Source organism: Alligator mississippiensis, chromosome 3 (genome assembly GCF_030867095.1).
Source record: "Alligator mississippiensis isolate rAllMis1 chromosome 3, rAllMis1, whole genome shotgun sequence".
Classification (NCBI taxonomy): Eukaryota; Metazoa; Chordata; order Crocodylia; family Alligatoridae; genus Alligator; species Alligator mississippiensis.
Genome location: NC_081826.1, coordinates 268,027,652 through 268,049,162, shown reverse-complemented (window position 1 = coordinate 268,049,162; position 21,511 = coordinate 268,027,652). Strand labels below are relative to the sequence as shown.

Genomic DNA, 21,511 nt, shown 5'->3' with positions numbered 1-21,511 from the left:
CTAGAAGTAAGAGCAGTCCCTCCCTGCACTTAGTTTTAACGAATGGAACAACGTTCTAAACTACAATTAGAAAAAAGGTGAAAAAATTAGAAGGAAGTATTGCTGAGAACAAGTTGTTCTATATGGCCCATGGTCTCAGGGAACTAGTAAATTTCTGTGTGGAAATTTGTGCAAACACAGCATTCACCCTCCTGACTGAGGTTGAGAAAAGACATGCACATCCTGAGGGAATCCAGGAAAGTTCATGCTATCACCAGGTCTCCTAAGGGATGTTCTGGAATCAAGACTTCAGCCCCTTCCACTCCATCAAGAGCTCAAGGAGAATTTCTTAGAAGTGCCATCATTTCCTGTTTGTTTTTAGAGATGTTCTTCTGCCAGTGGACAGCTGTACAGTCTGGAAGGAAAACATTTATCTCCTTCACAATAATAACTAAGCATGGGATAGACTAGCTGTTAAGAATTATTGACTAGTTTAGGACAGTTTTTTAGATGGTTCAGGTTAGCAACTCCTTATCTAAAGTTAAAATCCACAAACCTCTTAATACAGTAAATGTATCAAGACAGCAGATATATTATATATTAGTATAAATTACTTGACAGGTTGTAAAAAGCAAGGTTATTTTGTTGAACCAGCTATATATTATTGGGAGAGAAGCTAGACAAGCTTTCAGGCACAAAATGTCCTCCCTGTTTTGAGAAAGAAACAGATAAAGCCTAAACAAAACAGAAGGTAAAACAATGTTTTGTCATAGCATTTAGTTCATAGATTCATAGATTCATAGATGTTAGGGTCGGAAGGGACCTCAATAGATCATCAAGTCTGACCCCCTGCATAAGCAGGAAAGAGTGCTGGGTCTAGATGACCCCAGCTAGATGCCTATCTAACCTCCTCTTGAAGACCCCCAGGGTAGGGGAGAGCACCACCTCCCTTGGGAGCCCGTTCCAGACCTTGGCCACTCGAACTGTGAAGAAGTTCTTCCTAATGTCTAGTCTAAATCTGCTCTCTGCTAGCTTGTGGCCATTATTTCTTGTAACCCCTGGGGGCGCCTTGGTGAATAAAAACTCACCAATTCCCTTCTGTGCCCCCATGATGAACTTAAAGGCAGCCACAAGGTCGCCTCTCAACCTTCTCTTGCAGAGGCTGAAAAGGTCCAGTTTCTCTAGTCTCTCCTCGTAGGGCTTGGTCTGCAGGCCTTTGACCATACGAGTTGCCCTTCTCTGTACCCTCTCCAGGTTATCCGCATCCTTCTTGAAGTGTGGCGCCCAGAATTGCACGCAGTACTCCAACTGCAGTCTGACCAACGCCCTATAGAGGGGAAGTATCACCTCCCTGGACCTATTCGTCATGCATCTGCTGATGCACGATAAAGTGCCATTGGCTTTTCTGATGGCTTCGTCACATTGCCGGCTCATGTTCATCTTGGAGTCCACTAGGACTCCAAGATCCCTTTCCACCTCTGTGCCACCCAGCAGGTCATTCCCTAGGCTGTAGGTGTGCTGGACATTTTTCCTCCCTAGGTGCAGCACTTTGCATTTCTCCTTGTTGAACTGCATCCTGTTGTTTTCTGCCCACTTGTGCAACCTATCCAGGTCTGCCTGCAGCTGTTCCCTGCCCTCCGGCGTGTCCACTTCTCCCCATAGCTTTGTGTCATCTGCAAACTTGGACAGAGTACGTTTGACTCCCTCGTCCAAGTCGCTGATGAAGACATTAAAGAGTATCGGTCCAAGGACCGAGCCCTGCAGGACCCCACTGCCCACACCCTTCCAGGTTGAGACCGACCCATCCACCACGACTCTTTGGGTGCGACCCTCTAGCCAATTCGCCACCCACCGGACTGTGCAGTCATCCACATCACAGCCTCTTAACTTGTCCACCAGTATGGGGTGGGATACCGTATCGAAGGCCTTCCTGAAGTCTAAGTATACGACATCCACCCCTCCTTCTGTGTCCAGGCGTTTCGTAACCTGGTCATAGAAAGAGACTAGGTTGGTCAGGCACGATCTGCCCGCCACAAACCCGTGCTGGTTTCCCCTCAGCATAATTTGCCCTGCCGGGCTCTCACAAATGTGAGCCTTGATAATTTTTTCAAAGACTTTACCAAGGATGGAGGTGAGACTGACCGGCCTATAGTTGCCCCGGTCCTCCTTCCTCCCCTTTTTGAAAATGGGGACCACGTTAGCCCTTTTCCAGTCTTCTGGGACTTGGCCCGTGCGCCACGAGCGTTCGAATATTCCCGCCAGTGGCTCTGCAATGATGTCGGCCAGTGCCTTCAGCACCCTTGGATGGAGCCCATCCGGGCCTGCCGACTTAAAGGCATCCAGTTCTTCCAAGTGACTCTGCACCATTTCAGGGTCTACGCATGGCAGTCTGGAGCCTTGCTGCTGCCTCTCTACAACCCCAGTGAGAGACTTGTCGTGCCCCTCACTTAGGAACACTGAGGCAAAGAACTCGTTGAGGAGTTCAGCCTTGTTCCCCCTATCTGTCACCAATTGTTTCTGCCCATTTAGCAGCGGTCCTATTCCTCCCTGGGCCTTCCTTTTACTCCCAATATATCTAAAAAACAATTTCTTGTTGTCCTTTACTTGGGTTGCCATCCTCAGCTCCATGGTAGCTTTGGCCCGCCTAACTGCCTCCCTACAAGCACGAGCAGAGGAGGTATATTCATCTTTAGTGATCTCACCCTGTTTCCACTTTTTATGTGCCCCCTTTTGGCCCTTAGGCTGCCCTGGATTTCTCTGGTCAGCCATGGAAGCCTCCTGGCCCCTTTCCCTCTTTTGCCTCGCTCGGGGATCGTCTTGCTTTGTGCCCGAAGGATCGTTTCCTTTAGGCACAGCCACCCTTCTTGGGCTCCCATCCCATCAAAACTCTTACTCTGCAGTGGTTCCTTGACTAATCGCCTGAGTGCATTGAGATCAGCTTTCCTAAAGTCTAGCACTTTCACCCTACTAGTTACCTTACCCACTCAACGTCTTATGTTGAATTCTATTATAAGGTGATCACTGTCTCCTAAATGGCTACCGATCTGGAGGTCCCCTATCATGTCATCTCCCATTGCCAATACCAGATCCAGTATGGCATTCCCCCTAGTGGGACCATGCACCTCCTGTGTCAGGTGGAGGTCCTGTACACAGGTTAGAAACCTGTGTGAGCGATGGGACCTTGCTATCTGCGTCTCCCAGCAGATGTCCGGGTAGTTTAGGTCCCCCATGACTACCGCCTCTTTAGCTTTTATGGTCTCTGAGAGTTGCCTCAGGAGCCCCGCAACTATTTCTTCCCCTTGGTGTGGGGGTCTGTAGCAGACCCCTACCACCAAATCCCTTTCTCCTTGCCCCCCATGTAGCCTAACCCACAATCCTTCTACTTCCTCAACCTCGGATTCTGTCTTGATGAGGGTTGATGTATATTGCTCACTGACAAAGTGAAACCCCCCCCCCCTTTCTTCCCCGACCTGTCCTTTCTATACAATCTATAGCCCTCAATATGTACCGCCCAGTCATGGGATGAATCCCACCAGGTCTCTGTTAGCCCCACTAAGTCATAGGTGTTTAGTGCAAGCAGGAGCGCTAGTTCATCCTGCTTGTTCCCCATGCTCCTAGCATTAGTATATAGGCACTTGAGCCCTGCGACTGGTGCCTTTGCTGCCCCCCCGCTCCGAGTCCCATGGGGCCCATTGTTTCTTATCTTCTTGTTTCTTACCTGTTCTGTAGTGCTGGCCTCCCCATGGCTTTCAGGTTCCCAATGTTCTCCTTCTTCAGGCTGGGCTGTCCTTGTGGGTGCCACATGGTTTGGTGGTCCACAGCTTCCCCTGCCCTCGTACTCCCCTCCCCCCGACGAGCCTAGTTTAAAGCCCGCCAGAGGAGATCTGCCAACCTAGTAGAAAACACACGCTTACCTTTGGGGGACAGGTGAAGCCCATCCCAGCTGAGCAAGTCCCTCGTCGTGATGTGTGGGTCATTGTCCAGGAAGCCGAAGCCTGCCTCGAGACACCACTGCCGAAGCCGCCATTTGGTCTCTCTGATGCAGTTCTTCTGCCGTCTTCCTCATCCGGTCACTGGTAGGATGGAAGAGAAAACCACCTGGGCACCGAACTCCTTCAGCACGCCGCCCAGAGCACAGTAGTCCGCCATCTGGTGATCGGGGGTTCTCCTGGCCGCATCATTAGTACCCACATGGACTAGGACCATGGGGTAATAATCGGTGGGCTTGATCCTGGCCTGGATTACCTCCGTCACATCCCGAATCTTTGCTCCAGGGAGGCAGCATACCTCTCGTGCCGAGGGGTCCTGGCGACAGATGGGTCCTTCCGTACCTCTCAGGATGGAGTCTCCTATGATGAGCACTTGTCGCCTCCTCCTCTGGGTCATCGTGGATCTCTTGATCTGTTTGGAGTGTGAAGAACGTGGTGTTTCTTCTTGCCCAAGGGTTTCCTCCTCCCCTTCCATCTCCTGAAGGGTCGCCAGGGCCTTGTACCTGTTCACCAGTCGGACTGGAGAAGCTGGTACCGGTTCGCTGCGTGCTGCTCCGGTCCTGGCTGTGACTGTCTGCCACTCTGCTGTGGAGGGTATTCCCCGGGGTGCTTCTTCCTTTGGTGCCTGGGCCTGCAGGGAAAGGAAATAACTATCAATTTCATCCTCCGCCTCCCTGATCCCCCTCAGCCTGCTAACCTCCTCCCGGAGCTCCCTCACCTGCGCCTCCAGAGCCCTAAGACGGGCACCTGCCGGACAGGTGTGGGGGCCCCCAATCTCTGCCCCCCCCGGCCCTGCTGGGGATACCCCACAGGCCAGGAGGTAGGGGGACACCAGCTCCCCCATGGGCTCGGTCTGGGTGGAGGCCTCAGACCTGCCCCGGGTAGCCTTGTCCCCCTGGGCAGAGGCCCTAGCAGCACTCCTCGTAGACACCATTCTACAAGCTACTGTTTGTAGACCTGTGTGGTGTCTACGCCCTACCCCTACAGGAGTCCCACTCCTGGCCCTCCTGGCCCGCCCTCCGGTGCGAACGCCCGCGCAAACGCCGGCGTGCTCTTACAGAGCGCGCCTGTTTGCGCACTCTGTTCGTGCCGCGCGGCTCGGGAACGCGGCTCCCTACCGGCTCAGCTGTATGGGACCCGGGGGGCTTCCCCTCCGGATCCGGCTCAGCTGTGCCAGGTCCCTCCGCCCCACTTACCTTCGGGGGATCAGCTGCTGCTGCCCCCACTGCCGATTCCTCTGTTGCTGCTGCATGAAGTAGTCTGTCTCCTATGAATATTTATCTGAATGATTTAGTCTCTAGGGTAACATTCTGCCTCATCTTCAGTTACTTTTAACTCTGTTAAGTCTATAAAAATAGTCACATAGAAAGGGTTGAGGGCAGTAAACCTATGCAGTTATCACAGGTAGCTACAGACCAAGGAAAAGTGAGATGAAATAGATAAAACTAATCCTCTAAAGGGGAAAAAAAATAAAGACTACTATTACCTGTGAAGTATGGAGAGGTTACTATAGGGAGCATGTAAATGGTAGAAAGCCATAAAACCATTGTTTTTAGGGTCCAGTAAAGTTATACATTTTTGTTCTTAGACCCATCTTCTGAAGGTATTGTATAAGTTAGCTAGTTAGTCTCTGAGGCTGCTTTCTGCCCGACTACAGACTCACACAGCTAGCTACCTCTCTCTACTTTAGTACAAGGACTGCAAGGCCAATGATGGAGGGGTTGTTCTATGAGAATTGTGATGAGGTGTTTCTGTCCTTTATCATTTTTCTGTAAGAATTAATTCTGGAGTGTAATCATTGTTTAGTTTCACCCATAGATTTTCTATGAGTGGTTTTGGTGGCTGAATGAGGCATATTACATTTCATGATAGATGTGCAAGATCCATGATTTGTTGCAGGATGTGTTGATTGTGGTGATGATGGAGATGCGTTGGCAAGCTTTGCATTTGTTGTGCTTGGTGTTTGTTGATCAGCAGGGAGTTTGCTTTTGATGAGCGAAATGAGGAAATTGGTTGAAAGCTAGGAGCAGGAGGGGGCTTGTAATATTTATTTTAAAAGTGTGATCTTCAAGAATAAGCTGCAATTTTTTCATGATCATTCTTATAGGTTCCAGTGTGGGATGGCATGTAACATTGTTGGATGTGAAGCTGGGAGGCTTAACTTTTTGTATTGTAGGGGGTTTGTGAGAGGCATTTGAATGGGTTATGCCTACAATACATACGTGGCATTTTTATCATCTGGATTCACTAATTTATTTCTACCAGTTTTGAACAAATAGCATCTTTCCATAATATTCTCTCTGATATAATTTTAGACTAATATCAGCCTTCTAGTTATCCCAATCAACATGCAGAATGGCACTTTACAAAACAAGTTTATATTAAAATAATAGGGGTGTGCGAAGCTTTGGTTGCCAATTTGATTTGGAGAACATTTGGCCTGATTCAGAGGCCAAATCACCAAATGTGAATCGAATCGGGAGACCAAAAATAACGTCTGAATCCAATTCAGAGTCTCCAAATCAATTTGGAAAAGATTCAGAGATTCAGAAGGCAGTCTTTCAGGGGAACATAAACTGAGAAGAGGGAGGGGAACTGGGGGAAAAAGATTGACATCCATAGCTAGTCAGCGACTGTGATCTTTCCCTGAGTCCCCTTCCAATCACAGTACTCTGGGGGAGGGACGTAGAAACAGCACATAAGCCTCTGTCTGCAGCCTTTCTGTCCCTTTTGTGAGCTGTTTCTGCCTGGTACTGGGAAGGCCTCCTGTTACAAGCTATCATCTCTGCTGTTTTCATCCCGCTTCACCTTAATACACACACATACACACACACACACACACACATTTTGTTTGTCAGAACCTTGAGGTGCAGTTTCCCAGAAACTGCTACACCTATTTCCTTGAAACCTGGCAGGCTTCATGGCCTCAGCAGAAACTCCCATGCCTGCTATTTTTATCCTGCTGTGCCTTAACACACACACAAAGTCACACATCATGACTTTTGCTTGTCAGTACCTTGAGGTGCAGTTTCCCAGAAATCCCTGAACATATCTTCTTGAAACTTGGCAGGCTTCATGCTGTCAGAAGGGGCTTCCATCCCTGCTGTTCTTATCCAAATCTGCCAAAAAATGACAAAGCTATAAGTATTTCAGTGATTCCCCATTATAGTCTATGGCTGTATCTCTGAAGCTCTCCAAATCAGTGCCAAATCTTCCAAAGCCAATTTGGCTGAATCAATTCAGGACAGTCATCCAAATCAAATCACTGTTGTCTGAATTGGCTGAATTCAAATTTGAATCGAATACTTCCCTATTTGCACAGGCCTATAAAATAAGTACTCCAGAAACTATCACTTACCTTCACAAAGGCTGCTTGCAGACATGGAAAAAAACAAACAAATAAACAAACTACGCTTTACCAGAAGAAGCAGTACGCTACTTTGACCCGGCTTGGCAGCATCTGTATAGATATGGGGCTTCAGCAGGGGTTTTTGGTGCTTTGATCTAATATCTGGTTCAATCAGCTATTAAATAAGAGTGCCAAAAAAGCCCCGCTAAAGCACTTGATCTATACAGATGTTGAGTGAGCTGGGTCCAATAAAGGCGCCACCTCTTTTGGACACATGTGGGGCTTGGCACAGGAATATACCCAGTTTAATGGAAAGTGCTGGGTTTTTTGTGTTTCTTTAATATCTGCAAGCAGCCAAAATTACTAACTATCCCAAACATACCAAGACAGATGTAATTGAAGGGGAATGCCTTCCTGGACCTGGTATTGGCAACGGGGGATGACATGGTAGGGGACCTACAGATCAGTGGTCACCTGGGGGACAGTGACCACCAAAAAATAGAATTCACCATAAGGCATCGAGTGGGAAAGGTAACTAGTAGGGTGGAAGTGCTAGACTTTAGGAAGGCTGACTTCAGCGAGCTCAGGCATTTAGTCAATGACACACTGCAGAGTAAGAGGTTTGGTGAGATAGGAGCCCAGGAAGGGTGGCTGTGCCTTAAGGAAGCGATCCTTTGGGCACAGAGGGAGACAATCCTGATAAGGGGGGGAAGGGGGAAAGGGGCCAAGAGGCTTCCTTGGCTGACCAGAGAAATCCAGAGCAGCCTGAAGGCAAAAAGGGGGGCATATAATCAGTGGAAATAGGGAGAAAATACTAAAGAGGAGTATAATTCCTCAGCTCACAGTTGTAGGGAGGCAGTTAGAAAGGCCAAAGCTACCATGGAGCTGAGGATGGCATCCCAAGTTAAGGATAACAAAAAATTGTTTTTCAGATATATAAGGAGTAAAAGGAAGGCCCAGGGCGGTATAGGACCACTACTGAATGGTCAAAAGCAATTGGTGACGGACAGGGGGGGACAAGGCTGAACTCCTCAATGAGTTCTTTGCCTCAGTGTTCCTAAACGAGGGGCAAGACAAGTCTTACAATGGATCGTAAAGAGACAACAGCAGGGCACCAGACCACCAAGCGTTGACCCTGAGATAGTGCAGAGTCACTTGGAAGGACTGGATGCGTTTAAGTCGGCAGGCCCGGATGAGCTCCATCCAAGGGTACTGAAATTACTGGCTGATGTCATTGCACAGCCACTGGCAAGAATATTTGAGCACTCATGGCGCACGGGCCAGGTCCTGGAGGACTGAAAAAGGGCCAATGTGGTCCCTATTTTCAAGAAGGGGAGGAAGGAGGATCCAAGCAACTACAGGCCAGTCAGTCTCACCTCCATCCTTGGTAAAGTCTTTGAAAAGGTTATTAAGGCTCATACATGTGAGAGCCCAGCAGGAAAAATTATGCTGAGGGGAAACCAGCATGGGTTCATAGCAGGTAGATCATGCCTAACTAATCTAGTCTCTTTTTATGACCAGGTTACAAAACACCTGGACACAAGAGTAGGGGTAGATATAGTTTACTTAGACTTTAGGAAGGCCTTCGATATGGTATCCCACCCCATACTGGTGAACAAGTTAAGAGGCTTTGATGTGGATGATTACACAGTCTGGTGGCTGGCAAATTGGCTAAAGGGTTGTACCCAGAGAGTGGTGGTGGACAGATCGGTATCGACCTGGAAGGACGTGGGCAGTGGGGTCCTTCAGGGCTCGGTCCTTGGACTGATACTCTTCAATGTCTTCATCAGTGACTTGGACAAGGGAGTGAAGTGTATTCTGCCCAAGTTTGCGGATGATACAAAACTGTGGGGAGAAGTGGACACACCGGAGGGCAGGGAAGAACTACAGGCAGACCTGGACAGGTTGGACAAATGGGCAGAAAACAATAGAATGCAATTTAACAAGGAGAAATGCGAAGTGCTGCACCTAGGGAGGAAAAATGTCCAGCACACCTACTGCCTAGGAAATGACCTGCTCGGTAGCACAGAAGCAGAAAGGGATCTCGGAGCCCTAGTGGACTCCAAGATGAACATGAGTCATCAGTGTGACAAAGTCATCAGCAAAGCTAACTGCACTTTATCGTGCATCAGCAGATGCATGACAAACAGAACCAAACAGGTGATACTTCCCCTCTATCAGGCACTGGTCAGACCGCAGTTGGAATACTGCATCCAGTTCTGGGCGCCGCAGTTCAAGACGGATGTGGACAACCTGGAGAGGATCCAGAGGAGGGCCATTCGTATGGTTAAGGGCTTGCAGGCCAAGCCCTATGAGGAGAGACTGGGGCACCTGGACCTCTTCAGCCTCCACAAGAAAAGGTTGAGAGGTGACCTTGTAGCTGCCTATAAATTTATCATGGGGGCGCAGAAGGGAATTGGTGAGATTTTATTCACCAAGGCACCCCTGGGGGTCACAAGAAATAATGGCCATAAGCTAGCAGAGAGCAGATTTAGACTGGACATTAGGAATAACTTCTTCACAGTTCGAGTAGCCAAAATTTGGGATGGGCTCCCAAGGGAGGTAGTGCTTTCCCCTACCCTGGGGGTCTTCAAGAGGAGGTTAGATGAGCATCTAGCTGGGGTCATCTGAGCCCAGCACTCTTTTCTGCCTATGCAGGGGGTCAGACTCGATGATCTATTGAGGTCCCTTCCGACCCTAACATCTTTGAATCTATGATAGGTAGTCTCTCAGATGTCACCACATCTACCCTGACGAGAAAACTTGTGACACCTACTTCACCAACCTAAACGATGTTTCACAGAGCAAGGACACCCCAGCAAAGAAATAGTCTGCACTGACAGAGGTGATTTGACAATTCACTATTGTTGTGCAGGGGGAGGTATTTTCTTGGACTGAGATTGCAATACTATTTTCAATGCCTTACAACTGTCTTTTGCTACCTATCTTTTGTGGTTCACAAAATGACTCACAGGCTGTAAACTGGCTAAAGAATATTTTAAGAACTGTGTTGCAGAAGCCTGACAGTTTCTCATAACCATAGACATCTATAAACACAGGTCAGCTGTTTTGTTGGCATTTGTAACTAAAAAGATATATTGATAAACAGACTTAACAAATAGAAACAATTATATTATTTACCACCTCTTATTTCCCTGGTGCCAACTTGTAGCATGTCACCCTCCCCAGTGCCATCTTCCGGGTCATCCACGCCTTACATGGGGTGCCCTTGGAGGCCTCTTGGAACTCTGCTGTCCCGCTCTAATCTTGCCTGCCACATCTTGATGGAATTAGTATGCTGATTATATTGGGTATGTTGGGGTCTCTCCTAATATGGTCTGACCCCTTTTTCTCTAGCTAGGCCTCTCCATCCAAACCCACCAAACAGGGTTAGACTCTGAGGCTCTCACTCTTCCTTCCAGTGCCTGGAGGCTCTTGGCCCCCTTTTCTGCTCCCTTCTGAGGCATGGCACTCCCTGGCCCAGAGGCATGCATGCTGGTCCCACAGCCAAGGGGGGTCACAAGTTCAAAATCTGGGTGCAACCCCACCTGTCTAGACAATAGAAAAAAAATGTACACTTGCATCCCCCCAGGTGCTGCAGGCCACCCTGGCCTTTTTAAGATTGTCCCAAAACTGTACCCTTACTAGCACTCAGGCTCTCTGCAGCCCTGTCTCTCTCTGTGCCTCACTGGCACTGGGCTGTGCCCCTAAAAGCTACGCCCTTCCTGGCACGGGGGCTCCCACTCTGGAGTGGGTCCCCAAAATGAGGCCTCCTCCAACCCCTAATAGCCTCACCCAAACCACCGGTCTTATTCCATAACCAAAAGAAAACAAATAAACAGTCCTGTCCATGGGCAATATCTGCCACCTGTGATATTGAATGAAATAGTTTGAATGTTTGTAATAGTTGCCCATTAGCCAGTTTAGGAAGAAGACAAGATTTATCTTCTTATCTAGGCCATTGTTTTGGTCTGTATGCGGAAGGTCCTGACTTTGCTCAAAGTCTTAACTCTTGAATTTTATCTTTAGAGGCCTTTAACAAAGAGAACCTAAAAATGACCCTTAAGCAAATATCCCAGATTCCGAGAGATCAAACCCTAGGGCCTTTTGACAAGATTGGAAATTCCCCAAAGTAATTAGAATAGTCGAGAAAGAAACTGATTACCAAGCAAAAGAATCTGTTAAGTAAGATCTGAGCCCAAATTCGGGAGTAGTGACAGGTTTGGGTAGGAGGGGCCCTAGACGGCAGCTCCCTCAATAAAAACTGTAACCTACTGTCCCAATTTGGACGTAATCTCACTTGCAGAACAATGAACGAAGAATCGCAAGTGTAGGCCGTATCAGACTGATCACCTGAACCACCCTCTCCGTGAACACGAATCTCTTAGTTCATGCTGAAGCTGCAGAGCACCCAAAAGGGACTGAAGGAAGGGGACTTAGTCCTATCACTGCTGAGGCCAGCCCATTGAACCGTACTACTGAGGAATGAAACCATATTTAGGTGTTTGGCTTCTCGGAATTCTAGGATTGTAAGTATATTATGAAAAATAATAGTATTGATTCAAATTTAACTTTTAGTTGTAATTGTAGTTGTTTTTGTAATACTAATTCTTATAGCATTGTTTGGGAAGGAAGTGCATTTGGAGCATTGTTTCTGATACATGTAATTATTGTGTTCTTGATGTTTGTGGTATTTCTTAAAGCTAAGCAGTGTTATATGCGTAGCAAAGAATTTTAAAATAAAATTGTGTTGTACGAATTAAGAGTGTAATCATTGTGAAATCGTGCAATCAACTAACTACTCCCCCAGCCAGTGCATCAAAGCGAATCAGTAAATTGTGTGGGATCTTCTCCATTCCATAACCCACTAGAGACACCACCCAAAAATGTGAGTAATGAAAGCGGTATGTCAGCTTACAGTTGCAGGGTTCGTGCTTCAGCTCCCCACCATCAGCTCCAGTCCTTGCTGCAGTGCAGCTGTCGTCTCTCCAGGGCTTCTATAGTTCCCCTCTTCCTGGCTTTGGACTTCCCACCAAGCATCTCCCTGAAACTCTGACATGCACTCCTTCCCCCTTGGCTGCTATTCAACCCAGGGTTTTTATAGTCCTGCCTCTTCCGGTCAGCTGACTATCCATCCCAGTTCATCAGTTGACCCCTTCCTCCCCAGCCCTCTGTCCCCAGAAGGTTCTGGCCTTATAGGGGGCATCTTCTTCCTCATGACAGGGTTAGGGTTCCCTGTCACACAACCCAATGGCTTCAGTAGGAGCCATGAAGTGGAAAATTCACCTGTTGTTCGATCAACTTTGGGCTATAAAATTGGCATAGCCAGCTCTCTACCATTTGCCCTCTGCTGGCATGGGGGAAGGTACTTCTGGAGGAGCAGTCTGCTGAGGATATTATTTCCTGACCTAGTCATAGATGAACTGAGGCTGCTCTGATTTATGCTGGAGGCAAGACAGCTTTTGGTAGTCATCTTTCTCTTTCTTTGTGCATTTCATTGGGGGTTTTGTACTGCACGCAGTTAGACCAGAGGATTGGGAGCCATGATTCATAAACTAAACTTCAATTTCTCTCTCCCTTTAGAAGTTTTTCTAAGTATGAATTTTCTAAGTAAGAATGAATCCAGTTCTCACTTGCAAGAGGACAAAGCCTGGGAGATCAAGAACCTTGGGAGAGTGGCATGGATTCCATGGCTTTTTCAGATTATGCAGTATTTGTTATTTGATCTTTCCTAAAAATGCCTACAACGAAGATAGGAAAAAAAATGTCTAGGAATCAGTAAACACTTAGGGATCTTGGTCACTGGAGTCAGCATATAAAACTCTGCATGTTTTATATAGCTCCCAAGTGCATACTAGAAAACTTTCTGCTCTTGTCTAATAAATCAGGTCCGTCCAACTGGTGGCACCTGAAGGCATATGGCATATGGCCTGTGGGCTTCTCCATGCCCACCCCTGTTCCCCCTTCCCCTACCAGGACCTGTATGCAAAGCAGGGGAGGGGAGGGCAGACTGCTTGTGCTATACACGAGATAAGCAGGACCTGGGTTGTTCACAATGCAGGTGGGTACATGACTAGGAGGGAAGGGGATGCTGTGCATGAGGCTATGGGGAGGTCAGTAGGCAACATGTGTACCTTGGGGTAGATTCATAGATGCTAGGGTCGGAAGGGACCTCAATAGATCATTGAGTCCGACCCCCTGCATAGGCAGGAAAGAGTGCTGGGTCTAGATGACCCCAGCTAGATACATATCCAACCTCCTCTTGAAGACCCCCAGGGTAGGGGAGAGCACCACCTCCCTTGGGAGCCCATTCCAGACTTTGGCCACTCTAACTGTGAAGAAGTTCTTCCTAATGTCTAGTCTAAATCTGCTCTCTGCTAGCTTGTGGCCATTATTTCTTGTAACCCACGGGGGCGCCTTGGTGAATAAAACCTCACCAATTCCCTTCTGTGCCCCCGTGATGAACTTATAGGCAGCCACAAGGTCACCTCTCAACCTTCTCTTGCGGAGGCTGAAGAGCTCCAGGTGCCCCAGTCCCTCCTCATAGGGCTTGGCCTGCAAGCCCTTAACCATATGAGTGGCCCTTCTCTGGACCCTCTCCAGGTTATCCACATCCCTCCTGAAGTGCGGCGCCCAAAACTGCACGCAGTACTCCAACTGCGGTCTGACCAGCGCCCGATAGAGGGGAAGTATCACCTCCTTGGATCTGTTCGTCATGCATCTGCTGATGCACGATAAAGTGCCATTAGCTTTTCTGATGGCTTCGTCACACTGATGACTCATGTTCATCTTGGAGTCGACTAGGACTCCAAGATCCCTTTCCTCTTCCTTGCCACCCAGCAGGTCATTCCCTAGGCAGTAGGTATGCTGGACATTTTTCCACCCTAGATGCAGCACTTTGCATTTCTCCTTGTTGAATTGCATTCTGTTGTTTTCTGCCCATATGTCCAACCTGTCCAGGACATATGGGGTGGCGGGGAGCTGGGCTGTCTGTGTGGCTGGGAGGGAGTGGTGGAACCAGGCTTCCTCAGAGGCATATGTAGTCAGAAGGGTGCCAGTTGGGCTGTGTGTGAGGTTGGGGGGTTGCACTAGGCTGCCCACACGGTGGGGGAGGGCCAGGGGAGGGTCTGTTGCTGTGACTGTGGCCTGTGTAATATGTGGAAGTTGGACAACCCTGCAATAAGGGCTCCATAGTCAGACCAACACTGAGGTCAACATGTTTCGAGGACAGAGCAGAATTGCCCCGTGAATGATTTTCAGGTATCAAATTAACTGAAAATTTTCTATAAAGAAAGATCTAATGTGACCTTTGGGACTAAGCATTATATTTTCTATATTCTTTTTATTGATTCTTTTTATTTAGAAGTTGATACCCTTATTGGAGAACTGAAGTCTCTCAACAGGCTCTCAACCCTGTATCCTAGTCAGTGGTGTACCTGGGCTGAGGTAATAGGAGAATGGGGACAGGAAAAAAAGCTATCACCACCACTGCACAGTTATGCCAACAGTGCAGTGCCAGCCAGAAGTCAACACTGACCTGGGTGTTACAGCTTCTGCATGGTGCCCAGCTGTGTTGAAACACTTCTGATCTGAGTCACTGTACTGGGGCCTGAGACCTTATAGGTGCTTGATGTTTCTGGCCTTCAGACTGGTTCCTCTACCTCCTGAGTTACAGTTTCTTATTGCTCTGATCTTGTAGTCTTCACTGCTCTGATTCCACAACCATAATGCCTAGAGGCTGGCCCTGCAGTCCTCTGTAGTGTCCTCAATCATTTATTGTTCAGGTACTTCAGTTTTCACTGCTTTCACTTTCAGTATTTTGGAGGGGATTTTTGACTCTACAACATTTTCTACTACAGTCAGGCTCTGTGTTAAAAATACAGTATGAATAATTTTTCCATACCTCTCACCAGTGTCACTTTTCACCCTTCTCTTACACTGACCAAGAACTCTCCATTAAAGTTCTGGATTTCTCAGTTTAAGAAATATTTTTTCCCTCAGCGGTACAACGGGGTATCTAGGCACAACGTGTCTCTTCCCCATGAGAGCAAGTTATGGGCTCCCGCTCTTGCACATTTCACAGATTAATCTGGAAACCAGCTCCCCTTTAGCCAGCTGCCTCATGCATATACTACTGTAACAGGTTTTTGCACTTCAGCTACTACATACTATATTATTATGTCTGATTTCACAGTAATCTCCTACTCAATAGAGAAGTGAATAAACTGTGCAAAAACAGAGCCTTTTTCCCCCTGGACTGGATGGCACTATATTAATTTCCTGCTGAAATCTTACTTCATCATTGGCCAAGTCAATTGCCTCTCACACTTCCTGGTGGTCAGGAGACCAAGGTCTACCCTACTCTTCTAGGGCCCAGATCAAGGGTTCTGTTCACTGATGAGAATTATCTTCTGTGCCTCATTCCACCTATACAGCAACACAAAAAGCCTTTCTGAACCAATTAGTTCTCCGGTCTGAACCATAGCAGCCAGTAAACCCTTTGCCTGACAATTTCACATTTTGTGGTCTACACTCAGAAATCCCTGTGCAACGTAAATACCTCATTGTCTGTTCTTCCATCTTGGCCTTCTCTACCGGTGTGCAGACTTTTCATCGGTGTGCAGACTTTTCACTACCGGTGTGCAGACTTTTTGCTTTCTGGCACTCTGCTGAGAACTGTGCAATACAACTCCCCAGATGGGAAGTTCTGGTCTCTTTGGTGCCCAGACTGCAACTGACTAGTCACTTCCTGGATTCTTCTTATATAGCTTTTATAGCACAAAGTCAGACATGAGTGGCCCCATAGTCTTAATGAGCCATCCAACAGGTACTGCCCCAGCACCTTAGAAATGGGTAAGAGGAACCCTGTCATAGGTATATAAGACATTCCCAGTTCCCTGTACTGGCCCAAATTCGCCTCTGAGTTACACTGTTTTAACACTTATTCTGTGCAACTAACAGGAAGATCTGTCAGAATCACTTTACCAGTAAAAAGAGATAAAAGCTCTTTCTTTGACCTGATCAGACATTTCTTGGCAGCTAATAATCAACTGTGTTAGCCTCAATTTTTCCATCTGGTTATCTTCCAGGAAAAGTCTGACCCAGAGGTTGTTGTGGCTTAAGTAGTTACTGGATCATTTATTATCTTGGACACAGTATGCTGAAATGAACAGTATGCTATTATCCAAGATAGATTGTTTGTAAACTAGTTGTCTTGTCATTTATATACTGTTAAGTAATTCTGGCTAACTGCCAAGCAGAATGTGACCTGGTAGGGTCACTTCTGAGTGTAACTTTCATTACTTTCTCAAAGCATGTTCTGGACATTTTTGAGGTCTATGTTTGATAAATTGTCTGTCATATGCTTCCTTGAAATGCATCCATATGTTTAATATTTGCTCTGATTTAGGAAGCTACATGATTAAAGCCTACATCTATTCAGTGAGGCCCCTGAACATATTTTTAACTTTAGTCATGTGCTCTGCATTTGCTCTCCATGAATGGGTATGCTTTACTGGGAGCCAACAGAAAAGAAATGTTGGAAAAAGAAAGAAATTTTGGAAAAAGAAAGTAAAGTACACAGTATGAACATACCAAAGATAGATGAGGTCTTTTGATTATCTTACAAAGGACATTCCTATTGTGAAATGCCTGTTTCCAGCGTCAGATTACTGCTATTTGAATTCTGTGCTTTTGGATTTCGGCAGTTGGGACTGGGAGCAGGAGCAGGCACATGTGTGCCACAACTGCATGTGTGCCCTCAACACACACTCACCTGAGACCGGCATCGGTGGCGGAGGAGACAGCAGCTGAAAGGTAACCAGGGCGAGAGGGTGGATGCAGCTGCAGTAGATCTGGAGGCAAAGCTCCCTGATCCCATTTAGCAAAGAGCAGCAGGGGGCTGCACTCCCGAGCCGTGTGCAGAGTGTGCAAACAGGCATGCTCTGTAAGGGCGCGCTGGCATTTGTGCCGGTGTTTGCGCAAGGTGTGCATGCGCAGAAGGAGCCAGGTCAGATACTTCACTAGGGGAGAAAGGCAAACACTTCACTCTACAATAATGGTGAGTACACGGCAGACTGCCAGGGCCCTGGCCTGGGTGGCATTGCCCGCCCAGGACTCCTCTGCAGCCTCCACCCGGACGGAGCCCATGGAAGCACCGTCTATGTGGGCTGCCTGGTAGGGCCTTAGCAGCCTGGGGGGAGAGGGAGCAGCGGGAGTTCCCTCACCTGTCCCAAATGTGCCCACCTTCAGGCCTTGGAGGAGCAGGTGAGGGAGCTTCAGGCTGAGGTCAGCAGGCTGCGGGGGATTAGGGCTGCCGAGGATGAAATTGATGGGTACTTTCATTCTCTGCAAGGTCAGGAACCTAGAGGAGAAGCCACCCTGGAGGGACCTACCGCAGAGGCATGGCAGACGGTCACTTCCAGAGCCAGGGTTACTCATGCTACCTCAGTGTCAGCTCCCCAGGTACAGCTAGGGAATAGGTATGAGGCCCTGGAAGCCGTGGAGGAGGAGGTAGAAGAGGACGCCTCCAAGGGAACTGATGCCACTCCAAGCATAGCACAGGCCAAGAGCTACTGGAACACCAAGAGGAAGAGACACTGGGTCCTTGTCATTGGCGATTCCATCCTGAGAGGAACAGAGGGGCCCATCTGTCACTCTGACCCCGTGGCACATGAGTTTTGTTGCCTGCCTGGAGCTCGGATTCAGGACATTACGGAGATGATCCCGGACCTCATCCAACCCTCTGATCATTACCCCATGCTCCTCATCCATGTGGGAACGAATGACGTGGCCAGGGGCAACCAGGACCACATCATGAGTGACTACAAGGCTTTAGGGGTAAAGCTCAAGGAGACAGGGGCACAGGTGGTTTTTTCTTCTATCCTTCCAGTGAGCAGATGCAGATGGCGCCATGAGACGCATCGGCGAGGTCAACCGGCAGCTTCCGAGCTGGTGTTACCAGGTGGGCCTTGGGACCATGACCCACATTTCCACACAGAGGACATGCTTGGATGGGGTGGGCTTCATCTCTCCCCAAAAGTAAGCATATTTTTTCCTCCAGGCTGGCTGATCTCGTATGGCGAGCCTTAAATGGGGGACGGGGATGCAGAGGAACACAAGGACACTTAGCCATCAAGCCAAGTAACGTGCACAGGTAGTACTCAGGTAAGTGACAGGGGCCAGGCAGACTTAGGAACAAGGGGGCAGCATGGGCACCTACAAGAGGCCTCAAATGCCTCTGCACAAATGCTCGAAGCATGGGAAATAAGCAGGAGGAACTCGCCCTCCTGTTAGCTAGCAAAAACCCAGACCTAGTGGGACTCACAGAAACCTGGTGAGATTTTACCCACAACTGGGCAGTGGACATCCAGGGATACGGACTGTACGGGCAAGACAGAGCAGGGAAATGGGGCAGTGTAACTCTATACATCAAAGAGCAATACACGTCCTCAATGATCAGGATGGGGTCGGAGGAGGGACAAACTGAGGTGCGCTGGGTAAGAATGCAAGGGGGTCATGGGGAAAGGGACTTGATAGTGGGCGTCTACTACAGACCGCCTCACCAGGGGGATGAGCTGGACCTGAAGTTCTCAGGTCAGCTCACAGAGGCTGTAAAGTCAAGGGATATGGTTGTCATGGGTGACCTAAACTACCCAGACATCTGCTGGGAGGAGCAGTCAGCCAGGTCTGACCACTCACATAGGTTCCTAGCCAAGATACAGGACCTCCACCTAACCCAGGAGGTACATAGTCACACCAAGGGAAATGCCTTGCTGGACTTGGCCCTTGCCACAGGCGACAACCTGGTGAGGGGTCTGCGGGTACTTGACCACTTGGGCGAGAGTGATCATCGGCTGCTGGAATTTACTGTCCAGTGGTGGGTGGTAAAAGCAAGCAGCAAGGCAGAGGTCCTCGACTTCAGGAGAGCTGACTTCTGTAAGCTAAGAAGGTTAGTAGGAGAGGCATTGGGGTCTTGGAGCTTCAGTGAGATGGGAGTCCAAGATGGGTGGTTATTCCTCAAGGAGATGATCCTCTGAGCTCAAAGGGAGTCAGTCCCAATATGCACCAAGGGGGGCAGGAGTGCTAAGAAGCCCCCATGGCTCAGCAAAAGCATCTAGGGATGCTTGAGGGCAAAGAAGGAGGCGTACAAACAGTGGAAGCAAGGGGCTATCACCAAGAAGGATTACACCTCCATTGCTCCGGACTGCAGGGAGGCTGTTAGGAAGGCCAAGGCTGAGATAGAGCTAGGGCTGGCGACCAGAATTAAGAATAACAAAAAGTCCTTTTTCAAATACATAGGAAGTAAGAAGAAGACACCGGGTAATGTGGGGCCCCTACAGGATAGGTTTGGCAATCTGATGATCACGGCAAATGAAAAAGCTGACCTCTTTAATGAATTCTTTGCCTCCATATTCCTGAACAGGGACTGGGACATTTCCCCCACTAGAATTGCGGACAGACCCAGGGGAGGCACCACCATGTCTAGGGTCAGGGACAACCTAGTTAGGGAACTTTTGGAGGGCCTGGACATGTTTAAATCAGTAGATCCAGATGCTCTTCACCTGAGGGCGCTGAGGGAATTGGCAGGGGTCATAGTGGGGCCCCTGGCACAACTGTATGAGCACTCGTGGGGCACTGGCCAGGTACCAGAGGATTGGAAAAGGGCCAGTGTGGTCCCCATTTACAAGAAGGGGAGAAAGGAGGACCCTGGCAATCATAGGCCAGTCAGTCTTACCTCGGTCCTTGGGAAGACCTTTGAGAAAATTATCAAAGAGCACATCTGCAAGGGCCCAGCAGGGGAGGTAATGCTCAGGGGCAACAAACATGGGTTCACTGAGGGCAGGTCCTGCCTGACTAACCTGGTTTCTTTTTATGATCAGGTCACAAAGTCCCTGGACGAGGGTGTCACCTTCCTGGACTTTAAGAAGGCCTTTGACATGGTTTCCCATCTCATTCTCTTAAAAAAACTGGGTGACTGTGGCACTGACGCCTACACAGTCAGATGGGTAGCAAACTGGCTAGATGGTCACACCCAGAGAGTGGTGGTGGATGGGTCATTTTTGACCTGGAGGGATGTGGGCAGTGGAGTCCCCCAGGGCTTGGTCCTGGGGCCTGTATTGTTCAATATCTTTATTAGTGATCTGGATGTGGGTGTGGATTGCACGCTGTCCAAATTCGCTGACAACACCAAGATGGGGCAAGGTGGGCACGCTGGAAGGGAGGGACAGAATCCAGCTAAATGTAGACAGGTTACAGAGGTGGGCGGATGAGAATAGGATGGAATTCAATGCAGACAAGTGCAAGGAACTGTATCTAGGAAGAAGGAACCAGCAGCATACCTATAGGCTGGGGAACACCCTTCTTGTCAACACGGTGGCAGAAAGAGATCTTGGAGTCATTGTTGACTCTAGAATGAACATTAGTTGCCAATGCGAGGAAGCGGTCAGTAAGGCTAACCGCGCACCTTGTCGTGCTTCTACAGATGCATCACAAGCAGGTCCAGGGAGGTAATCCTTCTCCTATATGCGGCATTGGTCAGTCCACAGTTGGAGTACTGCATCCAGTTTTGGGTGCCACACTTCAGGAGGGATGTGGCTACATTTGAGAGGGTCCAGAGGAGGGCCACTCGCATGGTCAAGGGGCAGCGGGGTAGGCCCTATGAGGAGAGGCTAAAGGGCCTGAACCTATTCAGCCTCCAGAAGAGAAGGCTGAGAGGGGATCTGGTGGCCATTTACAAACTCACCAGGGGGGACCAGCGAGAATTGGGGGAGGCTCTGTTCCTCCAGGCACCACCCAGGGTTACTAGGAATAACGGCCACAAATTGTTAGAGAGAAGGTTCAGCTGGACATCAGGAGACATTACTTTACAGTTAGGGCTGCCAGGCTCTGGAATGGGCTCCCAAGTGAGGTGGTGCTCTCTCCTACCTTGGGGGTCTTTGAGAGGAGGCTGGACACATATTTGGCTAGGGTGATATGACCACGGCACCCATTCCTGCCCGGGGCAGGGGGTCATACCTGATGATCTGTTTAGGTCCCTTCTGACCCTAAGCACTATGAAATTATGAAACGATCTTCTTGGAAGAATGCAGTTCCTTTGACCAACACCTTTTTTCAGCTGAAAATGGCTGCTGAACTGTAAGTCACTACGTAGCTTTGTTGGTGCAAGGTTAATAAAGCCTTTCTGAACAGGAAA

The 21,511-nt window shown here is 48.6% G+C and overlaps 1 long non-coding RNA gene across 1 annotated transcript in view; it reads left to right on the top strand.

Moving 5' to 3' along the window:
* LOC132249623 (uncharacterized) overlaps positions 1-18,202 on the top strand; it is a 57,415-nt gene extending 39,213 nt beyond the window's left edge. The window contains exons 2-3 of the long non-coding RNA XR_009461133.1: positions 17,025-17,133; positions 17,672-18,202. This is a non-coding gene — a long non-coding RNA (uncharacterized LOC132249623). The remainder of the gene's footprint in view (positions 1-17,024; positions 17,134-17,671) is intronic.
* Positions 18,203-21,511: the final 3,309 nt, after the last annotated feature.